The sequence below is a fragment of the Stegostoma tigrinum genome, chromosome 8, assembly GCF_030684315.1.
Source record: "Stegostoma tigrinum isolate sSteTig4 chromosome 8, sSteTig4.hap1, whole genome shotgun sequence".
In the NCBI taxonomy this organism is placed as follows: Eukaryota; Metazoa; Chordata; class Chondrichthyes; order Orectolobiformes; family Stegostomatidae; genus Stegostoma; species Stegostoma tigrinum.
Window position 1 is genome coordinate 71,031,776 of NC_081361.1, and position 25,935 is coordinate 71,057,710.

Here is a 25,935-nt window from a genome sequence, read left to right on the forward strand (position 1 = left end):
TTCCTACCTCATCTCCTTCTGTAGGAGTTGGTTGGATAAGTTGCGATCTAATCTTTTACTGTGCCCCTCTTTTTGAAACTATGTGCAAGCAAAACTCAACAGTAAGGACATTTCAACCCTTTGTAGAGACAGCATTTGCAGGCGCAGCAAGGGGTCTTTTTGAATACCCCAGATAAAAAATAGTGGATGGTTTTAAGGCACATTGTGTAAATGACTACAGTGATTTAGTTTGAAAATTGAGCAAATGCTTTAATGTTATAATTTGGTTAAAGCACCTTACTATTTGTTTTGTGGGAAAAGTCATTATATTGCTTAAGTTTGCCGTTAGAAGATGAGTTATCAAACTTAGAAGAACTCATCAGCTGTGCAGATTTTCATTGGTGTCTGGTTCTGAGAAATAAAGTGATTATAAAATAGAAAAAGGAACTCTGGATGCTGGAGATGTGAAGCAAACAAAAACAGAAATTGTTGGAGGAACTCAGAAGTCTGGCAGCATCTCTGGAGAGAAAATCTAGTTAATGTTTTGAATCTAGTGGGACATAAACATGGGACTAGGTCAAATTTTAAATATTATCAAACCTTATTAGAAAGATTTCCAAAAATACATAGAATATTTTTTATCACTAGAGAAATTTGACATTGCACAAAAAGGAAATTAATTTTTCTAGAGTAGAGGTTTCATCAGTGCTTATAATTCAGAATGCCTTTAAAAGATTGTTGCATCTCATTCAACAATGTATCAGTTTTTCACAGGTTGTTTACAATGAGGTTAATAATGTAAAAGAGGCCATTCATGTCAAATCAAATGATGTGTTGGATTTCTATCAGCAAGAAATTCAACCGGCCTCCCTGTAAAGCATCAAAAAGCTCCTGCCAACAAATTATGGATTTCTGTGTTTAGCTGCATATCAAAGTTACTGTCAGTTTCACTGTCTTGATGGCAAACACTGACAGTTTTGGTGTCAGTCCAGTTGCAAAATCCAGGCATGTTCTGCTAGCATTTCATATGAAACCGGCATAGATTTACTCCTGTGCTTTTTCTCTAATTGCTACTGAAACTGGTTTGTCTTTCAAATGAATAAAGTAAAGCAAGTCTAAATTCATACATGGCACAGACCCAAAAAGGAAAGTTAGCTCTGAGTAGAGGCTTATGATCTGCCACCCAGCAACTGTGCAGTTTCGGAACTGAGTTTGATCTGGCTGTTGTCACAGACAGAAGTTATGTGTTTCTTTGACTTGCTATGATCAGTGTAACACTTCATGGCTCACCCATAACGTGCGTTCGCACAAGTTCACTGTTATTTTTCAAATAGAGGGTGGTCTTCTAGTTGATTCCAGCAACCTGTGTTGTTTAACACATTTAAGATTGATAAAATTAGCATAGATGGGGATTACTATCCTAATTCAGGCTCATAAGTATCATTCAGTTCCATCTGCCCACATTGAGTTTTGACGGTCCTTCCTCAACTAAAGAGATGTGTGGATTCCGTAAGTGGTTGTAAATGTCCATGTGTAATTTGGTAATGCTTTGAGAAATAGGACTGTCTACAGTTCAGATATCAAAGGCACATAATTTGCAGCACATTTTAATAAACTTTTGTGTCATCAAAGCATTTTATCTGGACTATGCCTTTTGTGAGGTCTCTGATCAGTCTGCAGTCAAACATTAAAGTTCCTGGCACTTCACTTGTATACATCTACCTTTTTAACAAAGAACTGGCTTCTCTTTTGAGTGATAATGGGAACTGCAGATGCTGGAGAATTCCAAGATAATAAAATGTGAGGCTGGATGAACACAGCAGGCCAAGCAGCATCTCAGGAGCACAAAAGCTGACGTTTCGGGCCTAGACCCTTCATCAGAGAGGGGGATGGGGAGAGGGAACTGGAATAAATAGGGAGAGAGGGGGAGGCGGACCGAAGATGGAGAGTAAAGAAGATAGGTGGAGAGAGTGTAGGTGGGGAGGTAGGGAGGGGATAGGTCGGTTCAGGGAAGACGGACAGGTCAAGGAGGTGGGATGAGGTTAGTAGGTAGCTGGGGGTGCGGCTTGGGATGGGAGGAAGGGATGGGTGAGAGGAAGAACTGGTTAGGGAGGCAGAGACAGGTTGGACTGGTTTTGGGATGCAGTGGGTGGGGGGGAAGAGCTGGGCTGGTTGTGTGGTGCAGTGGGGGGAGGGGACGAACTGGGCTGGTTTAGGGATGCAGTAGGGGAAGGGGAGATTTTGAAACTGGTGAAGTCCACATTGATACCATATGGCTGCAGGGTTCCCAGGTGGAATATGAGTTGCTGTTCCTGCAACCTTCGGGTGGCATCATTGTGGCAGTGCAGGAGGCCCATGATGGACATGTCATCTAGAGAATGGGAGGGGGAGTGGAAATGGTTTGCGACTGGGAGGTGCAGTTGTTTGTTGCGAACTGAGCGGAGGTGTTCTGCAAAGCGGTCCCCAAGCCTCCGCTTGGTTTCCCCAATGTAGAGGAAGCCGCACCGGGTACAGTGGATGCAGTATACCACATTGGCAGATGTGCAGGTGAACCTCTGCTTAATGTGGAATGTCATCTTGGGGCCTGGGATGGGGGTGAGGGAGGGGGATGGGGAGAGGGAACTGGAATAAATAGGGAGAGAGGGGGAGGCGGACCGAAGATGGAGAGTAAAGAAGATAGGTGGAGAGAGTATAGGTGGGGAGGTAGGGAGGGGATTGGTCAGTCCAGGGAAGACGGACAGGTCAAGGAGGTGGGATGAGTTCTGCATATGTCTTTCCAAATGGTAACAAGGGGCTCTGACCAGGTGACAGAGATGCTGCCCTGCAAATTAACCAAAACCCAGAGAATGTAATTGGACCTGGGTTACTCATGATATAAAGTAAAACTCCTTGGCCAAATTCAGAAGCCTTCAGATCCCATTTTTATTTATCTTGTAATACTTCGGAATGCATATTAAAATAGCTATTGCATTTTATTTATAATTGAAGAATTGCTTGCCAATTTTATGTAAATTAATCTTTGGGAGTTGGGAATGATCTTTTTTAATATTTTAAAATTCCTTTTTCCTTGTGGCTGATAATGAGAGAATTCATTTCACTTTTAAGGAAATTGTCTAATAGGAAGCCACAGATTTTAAGAGTTTGGACGGACGCTGCCTCATTCTGGTTTAGGATGTTGGCAACTATGTGAGAATTAAGTACACCCCTCCCATCCATTGGTACATTTATATTGAATGTCAACGGGCAACGACTGCTCACAAAAAAATCTTTTAAAATGGTGTATTCTAGTTCATGTGAAGCACTTTTACCCTTCACAATGGATCAATAAAATAAACTTAAAACAGGAAAAAGCAAATTGACATTTGTGCTTTCAAAGACACTCCACTTAGCCAACTTCAAACAGATATTCTTTACCCACCAGCTTGTGCCTTTCCCTTTCACCCACCACCCTCAACCCCGTCATCAGTCACTGAGACTGTAATCATTTCAACGACAACAAGGGACAGACTCTTCTGAGTTCAAACTCCCAAATAGTGTAGTACATAACTGGGTCTTTCTCCTTGATTTCAATACGTATTCCTTTCCTCCACCATGTTTATACATCATTTGCATCCCAAGTTCACCTTGCTATTCTGCTTTCCCTTGCCTACATTTAACAAGGGTGCTTTTTTCACCCTCCCTCCGACTCGCCTGATACCCACGACTGCAGTCTTCCATCCACTTCCAAAGTGGCCTGCTCACCCTTCGCCTTTTCTCCTCAACTTGCTTGATTAGTCATTAGTAAATTTCAATCTGGTCTCTATTCTTTGTATAGAATAAATAATTTGAAAAGTTCTTAAGACATGCTAATGTCTTGAGATATTTGGCATAACTTTTACATTCGCTGAGCTGAATAGTTCTAACCTTGAAAACGGAAATCTCACCCCTAACTGTTTCCACTATTCGTCCTTGCATACTGTGTGTACCCCTTTTAGTGGAACAGGAACCTTTGACCATCCCTGGGCACCCCATGTCCAGGAATTGGATGATTGAGTTTCCCAATGAAACATACAATGTCGAGCACTAACCTCACTACTCAAGACATCCAAAAAGCTTGTCCAGAAGGTTGAGCCCCAATTGATTGAGTGAAATGCAGCTACTCTGGTTTATCAAGACCAATTTTCAACTTCTGCCCAGGCAGGCACTGGCAATCCATTTTACTTGATTGTTACCCTGTTGATCTCAGTAGGACTCAAAAGGTTAACGTTCTTCAACAGATAAACAGTCTGTTCTGATCATGAAGGAGCAAAGTTGAAAATTGTTCCCACTGTGAGAATATTTATTGAAAATCACTTTAAACGGTATTTGTTGTTTGAAGCTGTTGTGCCGTGTATCAACACCGTTTTTGCAGCTGGTTCATCTGGATCTAGCGCATTTCAAACTGAATTCAGTTTCAACTTCCTAAAATCTGCACTTTGAATTTAGATTGCTGCCACATATAGCAATCAAGATTCCTGAATTATGTCAATAGATCTGAAGCCTTTTAAATTATTGCTTGATTTGGAATACTAAATAGAGGGAATTGCCTTCCTAAAGACTCCCTGTTCAATTTTGTTCAAATATATACAATATTTACAATATTCTGCTGGAAAAATTAAGCTCCCAATTGCCTGACAGCCAATCAGAAGCCTGATCGATTATATTTAAATTAATACAGCTAACTACTCCACCTTGTCCTTCTTATATCTCCTTCAGACCCAACTGTATATGTAAAGACTCCCTTTCTAACAGCTTTGTAGGTCTATCTATACCAAATGGACAGAGGTTCAGGAAGGCAGTTCTAGGCCAACTAAGCATAGGCAGTAAGTGTGAGCCCAACCCGCAAAACTTGCATCCCACAAATTAATAAAACAAAGTGGAATTCCAGAATTAGATACCACAGTAACTGAATTGAATGATTTATTCACACTTGCACCTTACAGTGTATAATACAGTAACATACAGTCCATCTGTTGCTAATGCTTGGTGTTTCTATACCTGGGTAATGGCCTTGTTATGAATTGAGATTTGAATTTAGCTCACTTGCAGCTAGTTTAACTGATCATTGTTCAAAGTACAATTTAGAATTCCAGTCATAGATTATACAAATGGAATAATTTTATTTGGATAATTGAAAGAGGATGAGGATGAAGGCATGGAAAGGCTGGATTGAAAATGTTGAAGATGGAAGGAGCTAAGTTGCAAGACCTCAGGCATCAGACATTACTAAAGTACTTCTTCCTTCAACTTAGAATCTCAAATACCAGGTTTTACAGATCAAAGAAATCTTACATAGGCATTCCTCATTGTATAAAATGGTGCATAAGAAGTTGGGAAGTGGAACAGAAAAACCAGCAACAAACTTGTTGAGTAGTGACATTTCAATCATAGCCCACACTTTTCAATAAGTAAGATTTGACTTGATTATTGGCTCAGGATTTTCAGCGATGGTGTTTCTCCCCTGGGTGTTCTTCTTTGCTACTGTCTGTATATGCTTTCTTCCTTGAAACGTTGTGCAGCACTTCATAATATTGGGGAGTTAATGCTGACTGTCTCTGCCACATCCCTCCATACATTCTTCACTGTTCTTCTGTTGGCCCCGTTTGTTTCAATGCAGATTAGGCAGGCCCTCCTGCACCTCACTCTGCTAAGAATAACCAAAAAGACACATTGCAAAATTTAACTGCCCATCTATTTGCTTACATACTCAAGGTAGTTGTCAAGGTTGTTGCTTCTTCCATCATTTTATTTGGAAGATTCATTAACTGACTGTAGTTTTTTGATTTGATTCTCTCCTGGTACCAGTACATTGATAAGAAGCAGTCTTCTTGCCTGTGAACTTCTTTCAGCTTGGCTGTTTAGGGCACTGGGAGTGAGTTAGCTGCAGTCTCACATTGCCTGTTAGGCATGGCCTATCACAAAGCTGCCAGTGGAAGGAGAGTCCAGGTCAAAGTGTCATTTATCTAGGAAAAATTTTACATTCATACCAAATGTAAGTTGTCATGTCTTGAGACTTGAATAGTTAACCTTTGTCAGATTGAATCTCAGTTTGGTACTTCCAGACACATATTGTATTGTTATATTCAATGTTAGCACTTGATTGCCATTATGACTTTATAGGGTGGTGTATTTTAGCACAGTAGATGACCTCTTGCTAATTCAAACCCAATTATCAGTTGATTAATGTTACTTCAACCTTCTTTTCTGATTTGATGCTGAAATTTCTATGGACTCAAGATTGGAATTTTGGTTCAAAATTTTGTACATAGAAATAACATGTGATATAGGCCATTCAACTCAACCACCCTGCAGCAGTGATTTATTTAGAGTTATGGAGTCAAAGAGACATACAGCACAGAAACCGACCCTTTGGTCTAACTCATCCATGCCTAACAGATATCCCAATCTGACCTAGTCACATTTGTCATCATTGAACCCATATTCCTCTAAACCTGTCCTATTCATAGACCCATCCGGATGCCTTTTAAATGTTATAATTGTACCAGCCTCGACCACTTTCTCTGGTAGTTCATTTCACACACACACCACCCTCTGCATGAAAACATTGCCCCTTAGGCCTCTTTTACATCTTTCCTTCTTAAACCTATGCTGTCCAGTTTTTGACTTCCCTACCCTGGGACGGAGGCCTTGGCTATTCACCTTATCCATGCCCCACTTCATTTTACAAATCTTTATGAAATCACCCTTCATCCTCCAACAGTCCAAAGCCCCAGCCTATTCAACCTCTCCCTATCACTTAAACCCTCCAGTCCTGGCCAAATCCTTGTAGGTTTTTGTGTATCCTCTCATGTTTAACAACATCTTTCCTTTGGAAGTCTAATCAGAATTGTAGATAATATTTTAAAAGTGGCCTCACCGATGTCCTGTGCAGCAGCAACATGATGTCACAGTTCCTACACACATTGTTCTGATGAATGAAGACAAGCGTGCCAAATGCCTTCTTCATTAATTTGTCTATCTGCCACTTCCCTTTCAAGGAATGATGCACTATGAAATATTTGTTTCGAGGATGTAGACATTGTTGGCTCAGCCCATCATTTGTAACTCATCCATAACTGTACAGAGGGTCAGTTCAGAGTCAAATATATTGCTGTGGGCTACTGCAGGTAGGGAGTCTGGATTTCATCCTCTAAAGGACGTTAATGAACCAGATGGGTTTTTATGAAAATCAGCTGTCACTACATGGTTGCCATTAGGCTTGCTTACTGTCACCACCCTTATCTAGGTTTTAGTGAATTCAGTGGCGGGATTTGAACCCATGTCCCTACAACATCAGTCTGCGATTTCGGATTACTAAGGCAGTGATATTACGAGCACAGCTCCACATGCTCACCTCTGTGTGGACCTCAGTGTGAGAAAATAGTCACATTTGCCCACTTTGCTCTCTGCTTTATTCATCTATCTGAGCTGATTTTGAATCTTGACATTGTTTCTGGATGGATAAGTTCTTAAGTCAAATCCTTACACGCTAAGAGGCTCTTTTTCCAGTGTGGTAAGTCTCTAGTTATGTAAAAGAAATTGTATTTTATTAGGACTTGCTTATTAAAGTTTTACAGTTTTCTGCACCTGCCTTCGTGCTTGAGGAGACAGCATCCTCAGGCTAGATGGGCTTTATTTAGCAAGATTTCTATCTCTTGTTTATCAGTAACTGTCAAGTTTTTAAAACTAATAAAGATCAAATTGCCCTCTTATAGTGGAGCATTCCATCCCTTGGACATTTTTAATAAGTTAATTGTTGAAAATAATGTCATACTAAGGAAGTAAAATATTGCAAGTTCATTGTGCTCTTATTAATTCCAAATCATATTTTGATGGAGTCTATTTATAGCTGATTCTATTTTGAACACTCAATTTATTGCAATTTATTTAGTGTGGTATTGAGCCAAACTGGATTTTGAACTATAGGTACAATTTCATATTGTTGCTTTTATTGCTGAAGATATTTGTCTGTTCGACAGGTTTATCAGAAAATTGATTCCTGTGTGTATTATAGAACGAAGAACAATGTAGCACAGGAACCATTCCTTCAGCATACCTTGTCTGCGCCAACCGTGATGCCATTCTAAACTAATCCCACCTGCCTGCACATCGTCCATATCCTCCTATTCGCTCTCTGTTCAGGTGGCAACATATCTGCTTCTACAATCTTGTCTGGCAGTGTGTTCCAGGCACCTGCCACTGTCTATGTAAAAAACATTCTTCACACATCTCCCTTAAACTTTGTCCCTCTCTTTCCCCCTTAGTACTTGACATTACCACCGTGGGAAATAACTCTGACTGTCCACCCTATCCATGCCTCTCATAATTTTATATACTTCTATCAGATTGCCCCTCAGCTGCCTACACTGACAAAAAAAATCCAAGTTTGTTAAGGCTCTCTTTATAGTTAATGCATTCCATTCCAGGCAATGTCCTGGTTAAACCTCTTTTGTACCCTCTCCAAAGCCTTCTTGTAGTGTGTGCACGCAAACACACAATAGTTGATGCTATTTTACTAGTTGTATTTATTTTTAAAAAAATCTGAGCTCACGTTATAAACCATGCAGGGCTGAAAAACTTTAGGTTATGATTCTAGCCTTTTGGTTAAATAATGCTGCTAGAATTTTTAGAGTCAGTTTGAAGGATTTGCTTGAGAGTAGAATTAATGCAGCACTGTGTCATTGTCCAGGCCCAAACAATGTTAGGAACCCTTTATGGCAAGGCATTTTTCAACTCTTTTACAGTCTAGTATACTTTAATTCACTGAGTATACCATTCCAAATAGTTATAATGAAACTCAACTGAGTGTAAGTATAGGGACACCTGCCTTACATCCCTAGCTATCATGTACTTTGTAAAGCCTAGAGAGAAATTCCACTCATTACACAGCAAATAGTGCTGGTCTTTCAACACTATGAAATACTTTTAGTGAAAAGTGGCTCAATGCTCAGGATGATCTACAGGTGTGTTAGTTATCTCGAGGCCATTGCCCCTCACCCTATGAAGTAAGTGTGTGTAATGTTCATTGAAACTGCTTTTGGGAGATTGCTAAAATGTTCAGTCCAAAAAATTATCTTTGTACTGAAAATTGTAGGCTGCACAATGATTGTGCTTGATCTACTGAATGGAATCTGGCTTTGAAAAATAGTTTGGAACGAGAAGCTCCATATGTTAATACATAGGGTCCTATTCTGTACAGTGACAATTTCGCCTCTTGGACATTTTTATTAAGTTAATATTTGAAAATAATATCAAACTAAGAAGTAAAATATTACCAATTCATTGTGTTCTTATTAATTCTAAATCATATTTTGATGGAGTCTATTCAAATGCAAATAGTAAGGAAGATCAAAAATGATAAAAATAAATAAAGAATTTGTTTTATGCAAGAGCATATCAGTTAGAACCCGTAACATACATAAAATAGCATGAAACTGTCCACTAGTGATGAGATTGCTATGAAAACATTATGGTCCAAATTTTCCTCGAGTCTGCATGAATTAACCAAAATGCAAACAAAAGGGAATTGTGATTTGTTTGTATTCCTAAATTTCTTGGCTCGGAAATTGCTGTTGAAGTAATCATGATGAGTTTGGGAGAACACCCTGTGTATAGTGATAATAAAGTGTGGAACTGGTGGAACAGGAAATCAGAGGAACAGGAAAGCTGACGTTTCGAGTCAGGACCCTTCTTCAAAAATTCTTCATTTCTGAAGAAAGGTCCCAACCCGAAACGTCAACTTTCCTGCTCCCCTGATGCTGCCTGGCCTGCTGTGTTCCTCCAGGTCCACACTGTGTTATCTTTAACTCCAGCATCTGCAGTTCTTGCTATCCAGTATAGTACATTTTACAACTCCTTGTACTGGTAGTGAGGAAGTGGGTGTTGATTTCACTGACAAATTATACACATCTACTTGGTGTTGAGCTTTCGAATTGCTGTTGGAACAGCACCAATCCAGGCAACCAGGGAGCATTCCCATCATGAAATTGAGGGAGCATATTGTGAACCTTTTTAATGCAGAGCGCCCAGCTTCATCTTCAGACACAGTGTTCACTGACTGAACTAATTGACCATCTGCTTAATTGTGTCCCCAAGGATGTCAGTGGTGGTACACTCACTGCTGAAGTCGTAAGAGAAATGTTTGGGTTTTCTACTGTTCAAGGTGACTGTTACCAACCAATTAGGAGCCACAAATGCTACCTCCTGCTTCTCAACTGAAGTGTTGATGTCTTTAAGTTCTGTTGCAAGCTGGTATGAACTACTTCAAGTTTCATTAGGATGATTGGAAGTGAATGTTGTAGCACCATAAATGAAAATGACAAATCCTGGCCTTATGACAGAGAGAAGATTCTTGATGAAGCAAGCATGCTGTCCTGGGGAACTTTGATTGCAGTGCCCAGGATGAGAAGAACTCTTGTTTAAAATTAAAAATTTGGCACTTAATCTAATATTATGCTCACTGTCAGTTCACAGAAAGCCAACTATGAATTTGACCAAATCACAAGCAAAGTTGATGATGTACTCTGACTAAAACATCAAACCATTAGGAAAATCTACTGCGGTATGCAAACGCAGGTTCAAACTGAAAGCTTTGACTTTTAAAAGGGCCACAGCTTTTAGCTTTTGGAGTCGCATTTGTGGTCATGGCTATAGTTAGATGGAAGTCTCAAAGAGTTCCAGGAACACTGGCTGTCCCAGTCTGCTTCTGGGAGCTTGCCCAGGCATTTATCATACATCAAACAGCCTGAGGTCTCTGCTGATGGGTCTAGGCCTGAAACATCAGCTTTTGTGCTCCTGAGATGCTGCTTGGCCTGCTGTGTTCATCCAGCTCCACACTTTGTTAAACAGCCTGAGGATCTCTTTTTCAGTTGGCCTTTGATAACTGGCCTTAATTGCATTCCTGTCTAAGGCACTCACTGCTTGTAGTCAGGTAGATGTTTTGTGCTTGATCCAACCTCCCTGTAAATGAATTGATCATGAGACAGTGTAGAAAATTTACTTAACACCTACCAGTGCAAAACTACATTCCTCTCTGCCTCAATTCCCACAGCCACCAGCTTCCAAAAATCTTGCCCTTGCCTTAGAAATCAATATTAGTAACCAAGCTAAAGTGTCAGCTTCATGCTGGCAACAACAGTCAAGCCAAGCCGTGAATGAGAATATGCCATCAGACACATTCATCGTCAGTGTTCCGATCGTCTGCTCTGCATGTTATGTAGTTGAAGAGGAAAATCTGTGAGCCGTCCTCCACCCTTAGTCATGCTGCATTGGAACCCAGTGGCTGATATACCAGAAAATGTACTTTATTCCTTATATACTACACTCAGCACTGACGGTGTCAAGTTATCAGCCGCATATTAATCTTGCCTCATCATTCTGTGAGCAGTCACCAAAGGGATTTGCGCATGGTCTCCATTGACAGTGATTTTGCTCAGAGTTTTTGGTGTTTGGTGTTGAGGAGAAATACACTCATGATTCCTCTTGTATTTAACTAGCATCTATGCATGGATCAGAATTATGAGAACATTTTCAGCCAAGTGGACGTGGCAGAACCTGAGTAAAAAGGAAATGAGTAGAATGAAAGAATAGTCTAAAAGTAAGAGCCAGTATGCTTTTTGGAATTAATTGAAACAGAAGATGGTGATGAATGAATTGTAAATAGAACTATTTGTTTAAATTAGAATTGTCTATTTACCAAATTTGCTTAGAGCAAATCCACAAAAGCCAACTACAAACATGCAAGATTAGTTACATGCAATGGCTGAAACATCAAGCAAATAGCAAAACACCAGCCTCTATATAGTTTAAATGATAAGTCTTTATGAAAGCTTGATTTTCAGACCACAAAATAGAGAGGCCTCTGTCCTGGTTATTAATGCTAAGAATAGCATGAGGAAAAGACCAGTGTTCCAGTGAGTTAACTACTGGATTCAGGGCATGAAGAGACATTGCCTGGCAGTGAAGAGGTGGAGTTAACGGCCATGGAAGAAAGAAATGAATGCAGTGAAGCAGAGACATACATTTGAAATCAGTGGCATTGAAGGAGAGGAAAATAGATAGTGCCAGAGGGAAGGGAGAGCTAGATAAAGGAAAGGAATGGAGAAAAAAGCTGAAGAAATGTTTATGAACATACATTCAAACATTTGAATTGGGAGCTGAAGTAAGATATATCGCATCTTGAGCCAGCTCTGTCATAAGGTCCTAGTTGATTTGATTGTGGCTCGATATTTTTTGTCTATCTCCAGTACACGTTGACTCCCTCACACGTATGTATCTATTTCACTTAGACTTGAAACATTCAATAACTTTGCCTCTATTTCTCTGGGGAAAGAGAAATCCAGAGACTAATTACAGTTAATGTGAGAAAAACTGCCTCATCATTAATAGGGCTGCCTTATTTTTAAGTGTTGTCTCCTAGTTCTAGTCTCTTCCATACAGGAAACCATCCTCACAGTATCCACCCAATCAAGTCCACTCCGGATCTTACGTAGTTCAATAAGATCACCCCCCCATTCTTAAAAAACTTCAGTCATTAGATAACCCCTTTGTCCCAGAAATCAGTCAAGAGAACCTTCTTTGAAATTCTTCTCATTCATTTATATCCATTCTCAAGTAAGGAAATCAAACTTGTTCACAGTACACTTCTACACTCAGCAACACCCTGTTCAACTCCAGCAACACTTGCCTACTTTTACAATTCATTCTCTTTGCAAAAAAGAATATTTTTCATTTGTCTCCCTAAACAGTTGCTAGACCCGCACACTGACTACTTGTGAGTCATTTACCAGGATAACCAGATTCCTCAATATTGCAGTATTTTAATGTCTTTTTGAAGTTGTGAGATGTGGGGTTTAGTTAATTTTACGGCATTGGAGAAAAAATACCTCCAAAAGCAAATATCAGGCTAAATTTTGTTGCTCAAAAATAGATCCTGGCGTCAGAGTGAATATCCAAGTCAGAAACCTAGAAGAGTCACATACAGGAACCATGTCTAATTAGGGAGTGCAAATGGGCCCCAACACTGAAAGGTCCAATCATAATAGCCAATGTAGATCGTTGCCATATGCCATTGTCTATGTGACCATTGTCTGGAGTAGCAATAGTGCACTGGAGGCACTTTCAGTGTGAGGGAAGCTGCTGCCACTGAAGTCGGGAGAGCATTATTTAGAGATATCAGTCTTAATGAGATGACAAGATTATGCATGGGAACTGCAGACAAATCCTTTTTGTGGATTACTACTGTACCTCCAGTGAAGTGTTGGTATTCTGTCCTGCTTTTTTCTGCCTCAGTTTGCTGGGCAGGTTGGCGTTACTTCCGGTTCTGTTTCTCAGTGGTTTGTCCACAGGGCCAAATTCAGTATGTTTGTTGATGGAGTTCCAGTTGGAGTACCAGGCTTTCAGGAATTCTCTGGCGTGTATCTGTTTGGCTTGTGCGTTTATGAATGGGTTGACCCAGTCGAATTCACGTCCTTCATTGTCTATGTGTAGTGAGACAAGTGAGAATTGGTCATGTCTCTTTGTGGCTAGTTAGTGTTCATGTGTCCGTATTGTCAGTTTTCTTTCAATGTATTGTTTCTCACAGTCCTTGCATGGTATTTCGTATATTACCCCAGTTTTGCTGGTTTGGATATGGGATCATTTACATTCGTCACTAGCTGTCGTAGGAAGGTTTTTGATTTGTGGGCTCCTCTGATACCTACGAGTCTGAATGGTCTTGTGGTCATGTCTGAAATGTCATTGATGTGTGGTGGGGTGACTATTGAGTCTGGTCATGTTCTGTCTTCCTGTTGTGGAGTGCCTCAGAGGTAACGGCGGACTATGCTTTTCGGGTATCCATTTCTTTTGAAGACCCCATATAGGTGCTCCTGTTCTGTTTTACGTAGTTCCAGGTTGCTGCAATGTGTTGTGGTTTTTTTTAAATAGCATCCTGATGCAGCTCTGTTGATGGGTGTTGGGGTGGTTGCTAGTGTAATTGAGTATCTGGTCCATATGTATGGCCTTTCTATATTTGCTAGTCTGGAATTCCCTGTTGTTTTTGCGTTCTACCATTACGTCCAGGAAAGGTAGTTGGTTGTTGTTCTCTTCTTCTTTGGTGAATTTTATCCCAGTAAGGATGTTGTTTATGTGTCGATGGGTTTCTTCTAGTTTTGCGCTTTTGCTGATCACGAAGGTATCATCTACACATCAGACCCAGAGTCTAGGTTGTATAGTAGGGAGTGCTGTCCATTCTAACCTTTTGTGTTAATGCTTCTGCAATCAGTCCTGATATTGGGGGTCCCATTGGTGTTCCTGTGATTTGTTTGTGTATGCTGTTGTTGACACAACCCACTTCACCTTCAACGACAGACCACAGCAGGAAGACACAACATGACTAGAATCACTTATCACCCTACCATACATCAAGGACATTTAAGAGATGACCACAAGACCTCGTAGACCCCTAGGTATCAGAGTAGCCCACGAACCAACAACCACCTTATGATAGCTAGTGACGAATGTAAAGCCAGCAAAGCTGGTGTAATATACAAAATACCATGCAAGGACTGTGAGAAACACTGCATAGGCCAAACCGGAAGAAAACTGACAATATGGATGTACAAACATCAACTAGCCACCAAGAGACATAACCAATGCTCGCTTGTCTAACTACACATGGAAAATGACGACATGAATTGGACTGAGACAACACATCCATAATTGCACAAGCCAAACAGAGTCACGCCAGGGAATTCCTGGATTCCTGGAGGCCTGGTATTCCAACCTGAACTCTATCAACAAAAACACTGGATTAGACCCTGTGTACAAACCACTGAGGAACAGAACCAGAAGTAATACCAGCCACTACAGCAAAGTGAGGCATATAAAAACAAGTGGGATAGAACACTGATGCTTCACTGGAGGCGCCCTGATGATGTTGCGTAGCAGGATGACAAAACATTTGCAACCAAACCGACTGGCTCAGCGGGCATCTCTACAATCTCATGTTGGAAGACCCATACGCCCAGGAAAATGAATTGCAACATGGAAAATTACAAGGAATTAGTGCATTATAATTTTAAAATATTCTGGTGTCACTGCCAGATCAATTATTGTTGAACCTGAAGGTTAACTGGGAGTTAACCCAATGTACAAATTTCTAAGTGCCCTCAGGCTCCTATTTGGAAAGCCACCTTCATAAGTTTAGGAAATTTTGACCAATGTCATCATAATCAAATAGAAAAAAATGTTTGTTACAATTGATGCCACTTGTGACAGCTGTCTTCTTATAAAAAATTTTAGACATTTGATCATCCTTTTAGCAGAAATATGCGTACCAAAATGCTCTACAGCCTCATTGTCATCCCCAGTCACTAATTCCAAGTTACATTACTAGACTGAAAGCTGTATTAGATTGTATTCTATAAGGAAGAAATTGAACAGAAACTTGCTTCTAGTTCAGGCATAGGTGCAGCATTATTTCCAGAAGACCAACCAAGAACAAAAATTCATACATTTTCAATCAATTCAACATAGTGCTGCCTACATTGATGAAAGATTTGCATCTTTCAGTTCTGCATGCCCTGTACAAGAATTTTATGGTGGAAAGGTACCATAAATATCTTGAGATCATTGTGGAAAAACACATGTTATGAACCTCCATTAAGACCCCAACATATATTATTTAAATTGCAAATGTAAAGTTTGGCAGTGTCTGAATTGCATAAAGCTTCGTGATCTGTTAAGTGGTGAGAAAGTTAGAAATATACAAGTCATAAAAGGTTCTACAGACATGAGGTGACATTTAGGACTAAAGCTTTCATGTGCCTCCACAGAGTGTTGTTAAAATAGGTCAGAAAGTAACTGCAAAATCCTTGAATAGTTCTAGCCAGAATTTAAGCAGTCTTTGTATAACTGGTGCAAATAGGTTTATCTATTTCTGATGTTTCTACATTAATGTTTCTCGTATTTATGACTTATATTTATCAAAAACATGCTGTGCAACTATGAGCTGTCATGAAATATAACACTGTAAATATGATCACTTCCTCTTGCATCAAGAGTTGTTGTTTAATGCAGTGTCAGTTTTGTTTTTGGGGTGGTTTTAATAGGGCTGAGTTTGAGGATTTTCCATACTCTTGTCGTAGGAGAGAAATTGCAGTTGATAAATCTTTTGATTTCAAGCAATAATTTAAAAGTGCACATAAAATCCAGATGAGCATATCCAGTGTCCCCAATCAGGTCTTTTTATACAAAACCACAATATATGACGTATCTGTTTATTTGCTGTTAGATAATCCAACATTTAACAAGGTTCCAAAATACACCTACATGAAAGGTAGCTGGAGACTTGCATAATTTCTGGGAGCAAAGTTATGGAAGATTAATTGTAATATTTATGTGCAGGGCATTGGGGTGAGCTCAGTCAGTTGGATAGCTGGTTTGTGATGCAGACTGATAACAGCAGCATGGGTTCAATACCCCCTCACTGAGGTCACTATGGGAGATTCAACATTTTCCCCTCTCCCCTCACTTGGGCTGTTGTGGCCCTCAGATTAAACCACCACCAGCCATCTCTTGAATGAGAGAGCCGTCTGTGGTCTTGTAGGGCTACAACAACTTTAGCTTTTGAATTTGACCAACAGAACCTGGGAACCTTCCCATCTGCTCGACCCATCTGAATGTGCTGAGGGATTCCTGTCAAATTCTACTTTGACTCCTGCAGTCGTGAAGCTTTGGCTGTGTTCTTGATGTGAAATGAACTTGTCAATTGTGCGGGAGGTGCAACTCACCCTGTATTGCATGCGCTTCAGATTGACATTTATTTGTCTCTTATGCAGAAATGAAACTCGGGAAGCTGGTGAGTCAGTGATTTTAAATCTTTAAAAGCTTACCTCGAGCGTCAGAGCCTGCCATCTCTGAGACAGAATCAGTGATAGACAAGAGATACGGGGAAGTAGTCACTCCTAAGCATGAAGAAAGCTGGATAACTGTTAGAAGGGGGAAAAACCAGTCAGTGCAGGGATCCCCTCTGGTTGTTCCCCTGAGAAACAAGTATACCGTTTTGGATACTGTTGGTGGGGGGGTGGGGGGGGGGGGGAATTACCAGGGACATGCACTGGGGTGCAGGTCTCTGGCACAGAGTCTGTCCCTCTTGCATAGAAGGGAAGGGGGGATAGGAAGAGCGTGTTAGTCATTGGGGCTCAATAGTTAGAGAGACTGAAAGAAGGTTTGTTGGGAACAAAAGAGACTCACGGTTGGTGTGTTGCCTCCCAGGTGCCAGGGTCCGTGATGTCTCGAATCGTGTCTTTGGGGTCCTGAATGGAGAGGGTGACCTGCCCCAAGTCGTGGTCACAATATGCTGGACATGCATATGGTCACAGAAATTTGAGGGTGCATACATGAGGTCAATGGTTGGCACAACATCGTGGGCTGAAGGGCCTGTTCTGTGCTGTACTGTTCTATAAACAGTGAGGACATAACTTATTCAAATTTATTCAGCTTTGGCTCACTTCTTCTGTATAATGCTCTAAGCGTTAAGAATTAGTGAGCTGGTCAACAGGAGGAACCCAAAGGTTGGAATAAAAAACTTTGACCCAGACAAAACATGGAAGATAAGGTCAGGAAGTAGATTGAAAAAGGATATTAAAATCACAATTTACCTTCAAGTTCAATGCCAATAGGGCTCAAAAAAATCATCTATTTCAGTTTCTCAGTTATAAAATATTATTAACTGCAATTAATGGTCACATCATAATTAATATTGCACACCAAAATAATTCTCGGATTTTAATGACATTATATGGCCTTCTAGAGAAATTTAGCATATGCATTTGTACGGCAAAAAAAACCATATAACTAATTTACAGTCTTCTGATTCAGCAAGTACAGTCAATAATGTAAGATAACAAAGTGTGAAACTGGATGAACACAGCAGGCCAAGCAGCATCTTAGGAGCACAGTCAATAATGCTGTCAGTTCTCTTTAGCCCCATGTACAAAATATGCTTCAGAAATTTTACAAAGGTTTGAAAGTGCAGAATTACTGGCTTAATAAAGATATCAGAATGAATTTTATCAGATATTGGCTAGAAGTGATCTTTTGTGAATTTCAGGGAGGTTTCTATCAATGAGGTCGAGTGCATTCTCTCATGCTACCTTTCTCAACGTGCCTCATTCCAATGCACCATGACCCTACAGTGCCCCCCTCTTGATATTCTCCTACCTGCCATAGGCAGGTGTATCACCCACTGACAGGACAGAAAAGAACAACAAAAGTACAGCACAGGAACAGGCCCGTCAGCACTCCAAGCCTGTGCTGATCATCATGCCCTAACTAAACTAAAAAACAAACCTTTTGCCCTTATTCGGTCTGTATCCCTACATGCCCTCACAGTTCATGCAAATATCCAGATGCCTCTTAAATGTCAAAAACGTGCCTGCTTCCACCACATCTTCCGGCAGTGCATTCCAGGCTCCTACCACACTCTGCATGAAAGGTTCCCTTGCACGCTCCCTTAAATGCTCCCCCTCTAACCTTGAGCCTGTGCCCCCTTATAATTGAAACTTAAACCCTGTGAAAAGGCATCTGACCTTCCACCCTCTCTATGCCTCTCATAATTTTGTAGTCCTCTATCAAGTCTCCTGTCAGCTGCTGTCTTTCCAATGAAAACAATCCTAGTCTTTTTAAACATTCCTCATAGACAGTGCCATGAAGACTAGGTAGCATTCTGGTGAATCTTCTCTGTATCTCTCCAAAGCTTCCACGTCCTTCTGGTAGTGTGGCAACCAAAACTGCACACAATACTCCAGATGTGCCTAAAAAGGGTGTTTTATAGCTGCAACATGGTTTGCTAACACTTGTTTTCCTTGCTGTGGCTGATGAAGGCAAGCGTGCCATGTGGCTTCTCAATCACCTTGGTCACCTGTGTTGCCACTTTTAGGGAACTGTGGACTTCCACACCCAGATCTGTCTGTGTGTTAATGTTTCTAAGGGATCTGCCATTTATAGTATCCCCCCGGGATTCCGTGTGCCAGCCCGATCTTTAGTTGTGCACCTGGTCAAGCGCTGGCAGTCAGCAGGTACCCTATATGGTTCTTCTCAGTTGCCCCTGAAATGTTGGACTGAGAGACATTAACATGCCTCTGTGCCAGTACGCACCTGGAGATCCTTATAACCAGATGATGTGTGCCGTCACTGCCCATGATGATGAACGTGTCTTTAAATTTGGTGATTGGCAATGAAGGGAGAGCCAGAGGAGCAAGTAGTGAGCTGGAGTTCTAACAAAGCAATCTCAGATTTGAAACATTAACCCTGGTTTCTTCCCATAGCTGCTGCCAAACATGCTGAGTTTCTCCAGCAAATTCTGTTTTTTGTTGCCTGTTAAGCCTCTGACTTCCATGTTAGGAATTGTCACAGTTCATGTAAATAGACTCCATACAACTGATAGTGAGATCTACATCTTGCTGTTCAACTTTTGGTCAGAAAATGGGACATTTTGCTCTCAATGTCAGGAATTTCCTTATTTCCTTTTCTCATATGATTTGCCCAGCTTTCTTGACATTGACTGCATTGGAAAGATTCTGACTCTTTTCCCTTATTTTAGTAATCATCTTCCAGAGTGACTTTCATCAGTATTCCCGACTGCAACTTTTGCACTGGACTCATAGTATTTCAATTTTCCTTCCCGTTTTATTGTTGTGCCAAAAAGAAAAATACCTTGTCTCCATTCCTAAGAGAAATGGAAAGACAGCCCTGTTCCAGGCCTTAGTTAGTTTCACTCACAAAGCCATCTGCTGTGAGTTTATCAATATACCCTATCAGTGTGCCATTGGTATTGCAAGTATATCCCACACAATTGCTTGGAGCACTAACTGACTGTATACACGTAAGAATATATTAGATGGCAACAGCTGTTGCCTCTTTGAGAAACAACTTTGAGATGAAATGGCAGAATTGCATTCCTTGATACGAAAGTCATGAAATGCATAGCATTTCAATCTGGTTGTTGTGTTCCATAACATCCAGTGCTGTTTCATTAACTCCTGTTTGTGTTCATGACCTTTTTAATCTTTTAAAGTCTACCTTAGTTCCCTTCTCCCTTCTCCCTCTCTCTCTCTCTCTCTCTCTGGTCTCCTGGTGGCCTCTTCTAATTGATCTGTCCCTGTTTTTGCAGTCTGGTTTACACATCTGCTCAGACAGTTGCACCATTATGATTTATAGGTTAAGATTAATTGAGCAATCAAATTAGCTGAATGGTGTTGCTGATGTCCATTTAATAAAGCAGTCATTAGTTAGACCTTGACATGGCTCAGTAGCTGATAGGTTAATATAAATGGTTTAATGTTGCTGCTTCACGCATTTGGTTATGGACCAGTACGATATACTGTGTACTTTGAAGTATGAAATCTATTTTATGATAAATATTGTTCCCAATTGTTCAGTGATAGCACTGGTTGTTCAGGAGTATTAGGATTCAATTACATGTATTATGAATTAATGTGAATGTGAAACTCACACCTACATTCTGATTAAATAGGGATCAATCCGTTGCATACTGTTTGTTGCCAGTCCTCTGCTAAAATGATACAAAACAGTTTTCTAGGAGTGTGCTGCATCTCAGGGCATTCAGCCACATGCCAAATGCTCGAGGGGAGGCAGTGGCCTAGTGGTATTTCTACTGGACTGTTAATCCAGAGGCCCAGGTAATGCTCTGGGGACTTGGTGTCAATTCCTCCAATAAGTATCTCGAATTTAAGAATTTAGTGATGATTATGAATCCATTGCCAATTGTCAGAAAAACCTATCTGGTTCAATAATGTCGTTGAGGGAAGGAAACTACCATCTTTACATGGTCTAGTCTACATGTGACTCCAGACCCACAGCAATGTGGTTGACTCATAACTTACCTCTGGACAATTAGAGATGGACAATAAATGCTGGCCTAGCCAGTGATGCCCTCATCCTATGAATGAATAACGGAAGTTGTTACAAAAATTTCGAAAATACTTTTAGGCTTTGGTAATCAATGTGCACTAAGGTAACTTTGAAATCATTAATGATAGGATGTGAAAATATCAATGACTGCTAAGAGTCCAGTGAACATGGAGGGTTTGTAACTAGAGACCTGCAGTTACAGTCTGCAGCTATTACTTAACTACTAATCCGAACTAAAATATTTTAAAGAAAGAAAAAATATCCTTGTGAGTTGAGTGCAATGAAATTGGAAATGATTTGAAAAAGGGTACATTGGCAATTTCATTCTTATTCAGGGTTCTCTTTCACAAAGAGGCAAATATTGACATATTCAAGCATGAGTCAGTTTTAACTCAAAACAATTTTGTTATTGGGATGGTAAGTCTTCAATAGCAACAATCTCTCTTTCCTTTTAGTTATGTAAGACCAGAGTTGGGCAAGAATGTAAATTCAAACTGATACATTCAGGATGTACTATGCCCACAGAGCGAGAAGGTACATGTTCAGAATTATGAAATTAAGAGTCAGTGTTGTGGAATGACGACACCAGTTGGGTGAAGTACATTAATTGTTTGAGCATTAAAATTCATGAAATAATATATGAAGAAACCTCAGCTGCACTTTTCAATAGATATGAAACTGGAAAAGCACAGCAGGTCAGACAGCATCTGAGGAGCAGGAAAGTCACATTTCAGGCCAAAGTCCTTCATCAGGACTGGGGAGGGGGAGGGGAGTCCAGCAATAAATAGAGGGAGGGAAGTGGGGCCGAAGGAGGCTGGGTAGGTGGGATGCTGATAGTTGGATGTGGGTAAAGGTTTATTGTGATTGGTCAGTGGAAAGTGTGGAGCAGATAGGTGAGTAGGAAGATGGACAGGAATAGGTCAGGTCAGGGAGGTCTTCTTTGGTCTTCTCGGGGAGGGCAGGGAGGATGATGTGTTGGATTCGGAGGTGGTGTGGTATGTGAGGACTAAGGTGCCTGTATCCTTATGGTTGCTGGGTTGGGGGTTTGAGGGCACAAGCACTGGAAATGGAGGAGATGTGGTTGAGGGGATCCTTAATTTCAGAGGAGGGAAAATTCCAGTCCCTAAATTAGGAGGGTATCTGGGATGACTGGGAGTAAAATGCCTCATCCTGGGTGCAGATGTGGCAGAAGCATATCCATTTAAATACCCCCTCCCACTCCCCTGGTAATATGTCCATCCTTGGTTTCCTCCATTGTCAGAGTGAGGCCAAACATAAACTGGAGGAACGACATCTGATATTTACCCTTCAGAGCTTACAGCCCAATGACTTCAACATTGAGTTCACCATCTTTAAAATCCCTCCACCCCCAACCTTATGTCATGTCCATCCCTCTATCTCCTCCTTGCCTCTCTGACTTGACTAAACCTGTCCATTTTCCTGCTCACCTATCTGCTCCACCCTTCCCGCTGACCACATTCACTTATCACCACCCACTTGCCCTTCCGCAACCCCACCTACCTTCCTCTAATTACTTCTGGGCTCCCCTCCCTCTCCCCAGCCCTGATGAAAGGTTTTGGCCTGAAACATTGACTTTCCTAATGCTCTGACCTGCTGTGCTTTTCCAGCTTCACATCTATTGACTTTGGCTTCCAGCATCTGCAGTCCTTACCGTCTCCTCAACTGCACTTGCCCTCTTAGGAACTAATAAGGTCTCTGTCAAAAGAAGAACCGGTAGTTCCAGTTTTGCATAGTAGACATAATGTTTCACAGATGCTATACATTTTAAAATTAAAAATTGAGTGGCACAGTGGGTCAGAACACTAGGGGTCTGGGTTCGATTCTGCCGTCAGGCGACTGTCTGTTTCAGTTTGCACTTTCTCCCTGTGTCTGCATGAGTTTCCACCAGGTACTCCTGTTTCCTCCCACAGTCCAAAGATGTGCAGGTTCGGTGGATTGGCCATGCTAAATTGACCATAGTGCCCAGGAGTGTGTAAGTTAGGTAGATTAGCCATGGGCAATGTAGGGTTACAGGAAAAGGGTAGTGGAGTGGGTCTGGCTGGGATGCTCTTTGCACTTTCCTCACAGTAGGGATTCTATGAATATGTCCTTCTTATTGGCTCTCATGTTTCAGTTCTTTTTCAGATGTCAATGGACAGCTTATAAATGCATAGGCTGCAAAAAATTGGCTTGGAATTTGATTGCCTAATTAAAAGTGTGGTCTCGGTGGTCTCTCAAGTTGGTGAGATTCAGTGCTTTCAGTACTCAAGCTGTAAGGTAGATTTCTGCAAGCATTGTAAAAGTTGTTATCCAAATCTGTTATTCAGTCACTTTCTGAACTAACAACATGCAGTTTTTTTTTGAGATTATTTTAGCAAAAGATGAGTTTTAAAGGGATAGTATTTTAAAAGTTTTTAAAATGCACTTTAAAGTATTTGTAAAATTCAAATGTTTGAAAATTCAACCTCAGTACTGCCCTTGATACTAATATTGAAGTCTACACTTCCAAAGAAAACTCAAATGCATGACTTCCACCAAAGCAGAAAATAGTCACAACCTTTGGAATGGAGCATAATTCCTTAAGTTGTGGCATTGAAGTTTCAAATATAACTGAGATGGATCGGATGCTAATTCCTAAATGGTCCAGACAGTTGAGATAGGGATCTTTCCAATGGATACCTGATGTGAATTAAAATATATTTGAGATGTCCCTGTGAACTACTGAATCCCTGTGAAGAACAGCAGTTATGAAATGACCAGCTTAATTTGAAATTTCTAATATTCAGTAACTCATTAAACAACTTGACTCAGTCATAGAACCTTTATACTTATGTATTTTCATTTCTTTGTTTTCTGTGTGTGTGTGTGTGTGTGTGTGTGTGTGTGTGTGTGTGTGTGTGTGTGTGTGTGTGTGCGCGCGCGCGTGTGTGTGCGTGTGTCTGTGTGTGTTCAATAATTCTGAAACAACATTCATTACATAAAAACATTGGATGTTGCCAGATCTTATGTAAGTCTGCAAGGTGCTGTCAAGGACTTGCGTTCTTGTAACAATTCATACAGCTGTAATACAATCAGTAGTGGATTCACAGAAGGAGAGACAGAAGTTTCTTGCTGAATGAATGCGCGCTACTGATCAGGAGAAATTTGTGTGTTCAAAACCCTAGCAAATTGTGCTATTTGAAACAAGCAATGAAGAAAAGTAGAATTACCTATATTCATATCATTGCAACATTAACTTTGATAGATTTAGTTATATCACTGCTATATCAACCTTGAGTGCAGTGCACTGTACATTAGTAAATCATTAGTAAATGTCAAGAATCACAATTCACTATTTTGTGAAGGACAAAGGGCTAAAAGTTGCACCATAGTTTGTTGGCCTGTGGCCTGAGCTTCATGCTCATTCTTATGTAGTGTCTCATTTGGATCATGATTTTGCTTGCAAACCTGGTCGCCATTACAGCAGGAGAATAGATCATATATTTGTGATCATCACATCAACCTGTCTAGGTTTGACTCTAGGATCTTACAATGAAGTTTAAAACATTGACTAATAAATGTTAAAAATTGTGTGGCCAATTCACCAATGAAGTATAAATATTCCAACATAGCTATGAATTTGACAGGTCATGTTTGGAAAACAATGCTGTTTACTTAGCAAATCCACATAACCAAACTAGTTTTACCACTGAAACATGCAGTGCTGCCAGGGACAGACAGGAAATGAGTAAATTCTACACATAAACCGTGGTAAAGGAAATTTGAAGAGCTTCCTGATCGGTATAAATTTTATATAGGAATTAAATATGTTTCTGAATATAAAGTTTGGTGGATGGATATGAAGAGAAGGCTTTTAGTTTAAACTAAAGAGAAGTAACCTTTTGGTAAGAGACAGTAGGAACTGCAGATGCTGGAGAATCTGAGATAACAAGGTGTAGAGTTGGATGAACACAGCAGGTCAAGCAGCATCACAGGAGCAGGAAGGCTGATGTTTTGGGCCTAGACCCTTCTTCAGAAATGGATTTCTGAAGAACGGTCTAGGCCCGAAACATCAGCCTTCCTGCTCCTGTGATGCTGCTGGGCTCGCTGTGTTCATCCAGCTCTACACCTTGATATCTCTAACCTTTTGGTAAAAGGGCTGAGGGGTTGGTTAATTCAATTTTCTAGTTTTTAGTGCAGAGTAACACCAACAGCATGGTTTAATTTCCACACCAGCTGAGGTTGCCACAAAGGGCTTTCCTTGTCAACCTCTCCCCTCACCTGAGGTGCGGTGACTCCCAAGTTAAACCACCACTGTTTGCCTGACAAGAAAGTAGCCCTCTGGAACTATGGTGACTTTACCTTTCATTTGCTAAAATTTTCTGTATAACATCTTTGAGGATGTGACTAGAAAAGTTGATGAGGGTCGAGCTGTGGTTGTGGTGTATATGGACTTCAGCAAGGCATTTGATAAGGTTCCCCATGGTAGGGTCATTCAGAAGGTCAGGAGGAATGGGATACAGGGGAACTTAGCTGTCTGGATACAGAATTGGCTGGCCAACAGAAGACAGCGAGTGGTAGTAGAAGGAAAATATTCTGCCTGGAGGTCAGTGGTGAGTGATGTTCCACAGGGCTCTGTCCTTGGGCCTCTACTGTTTGTAATTTTTATTAATGACTTAGATGAGGGGATTGAAGGATGGGTCAGCAAGTTTGCAGACAACACGAAGGTTGGAGGTGTCGTTGACAGTATAGAGGGCTGTTGTAGGCTGCAGCGGGACATTGACAGGATGCAGAGATGGGCTGAGAGGTGGCAGATGGAGTTCAACCTGGATAAATGTGAGGTGATACATTTTGGAAGGTTGAATTTGAAAGCTGAGTACAGGATTAAGGATAGGATTCTTGGCAGTGTGGAGGAACAAAGGAATCTTGGTGTGCAGATACATAGATACCTTAAAATGGCCACCCAAGTGGACAGGGTTGTTAAGAAAGCATATGGTGTTTTGGCTTTCATTAGGAGGGGGATTGAGTTTAAGAGTCGTGAGATCT

General features: G+C 40.8%; 1 protein-coding gene across 2 annotated transcripts in view; it reads left to right on the top strand.

Annotated features, from left to right (window-relative positions):
* slc6a9 (solute carrier family 6 member 9) overlaps nt 1-25,935 on the top strand; it is a 234,839-nt gene that overhangs the window by 24,921 nt on the left and 183,983 nt on the right. The window lies entirely within an intron of this gene.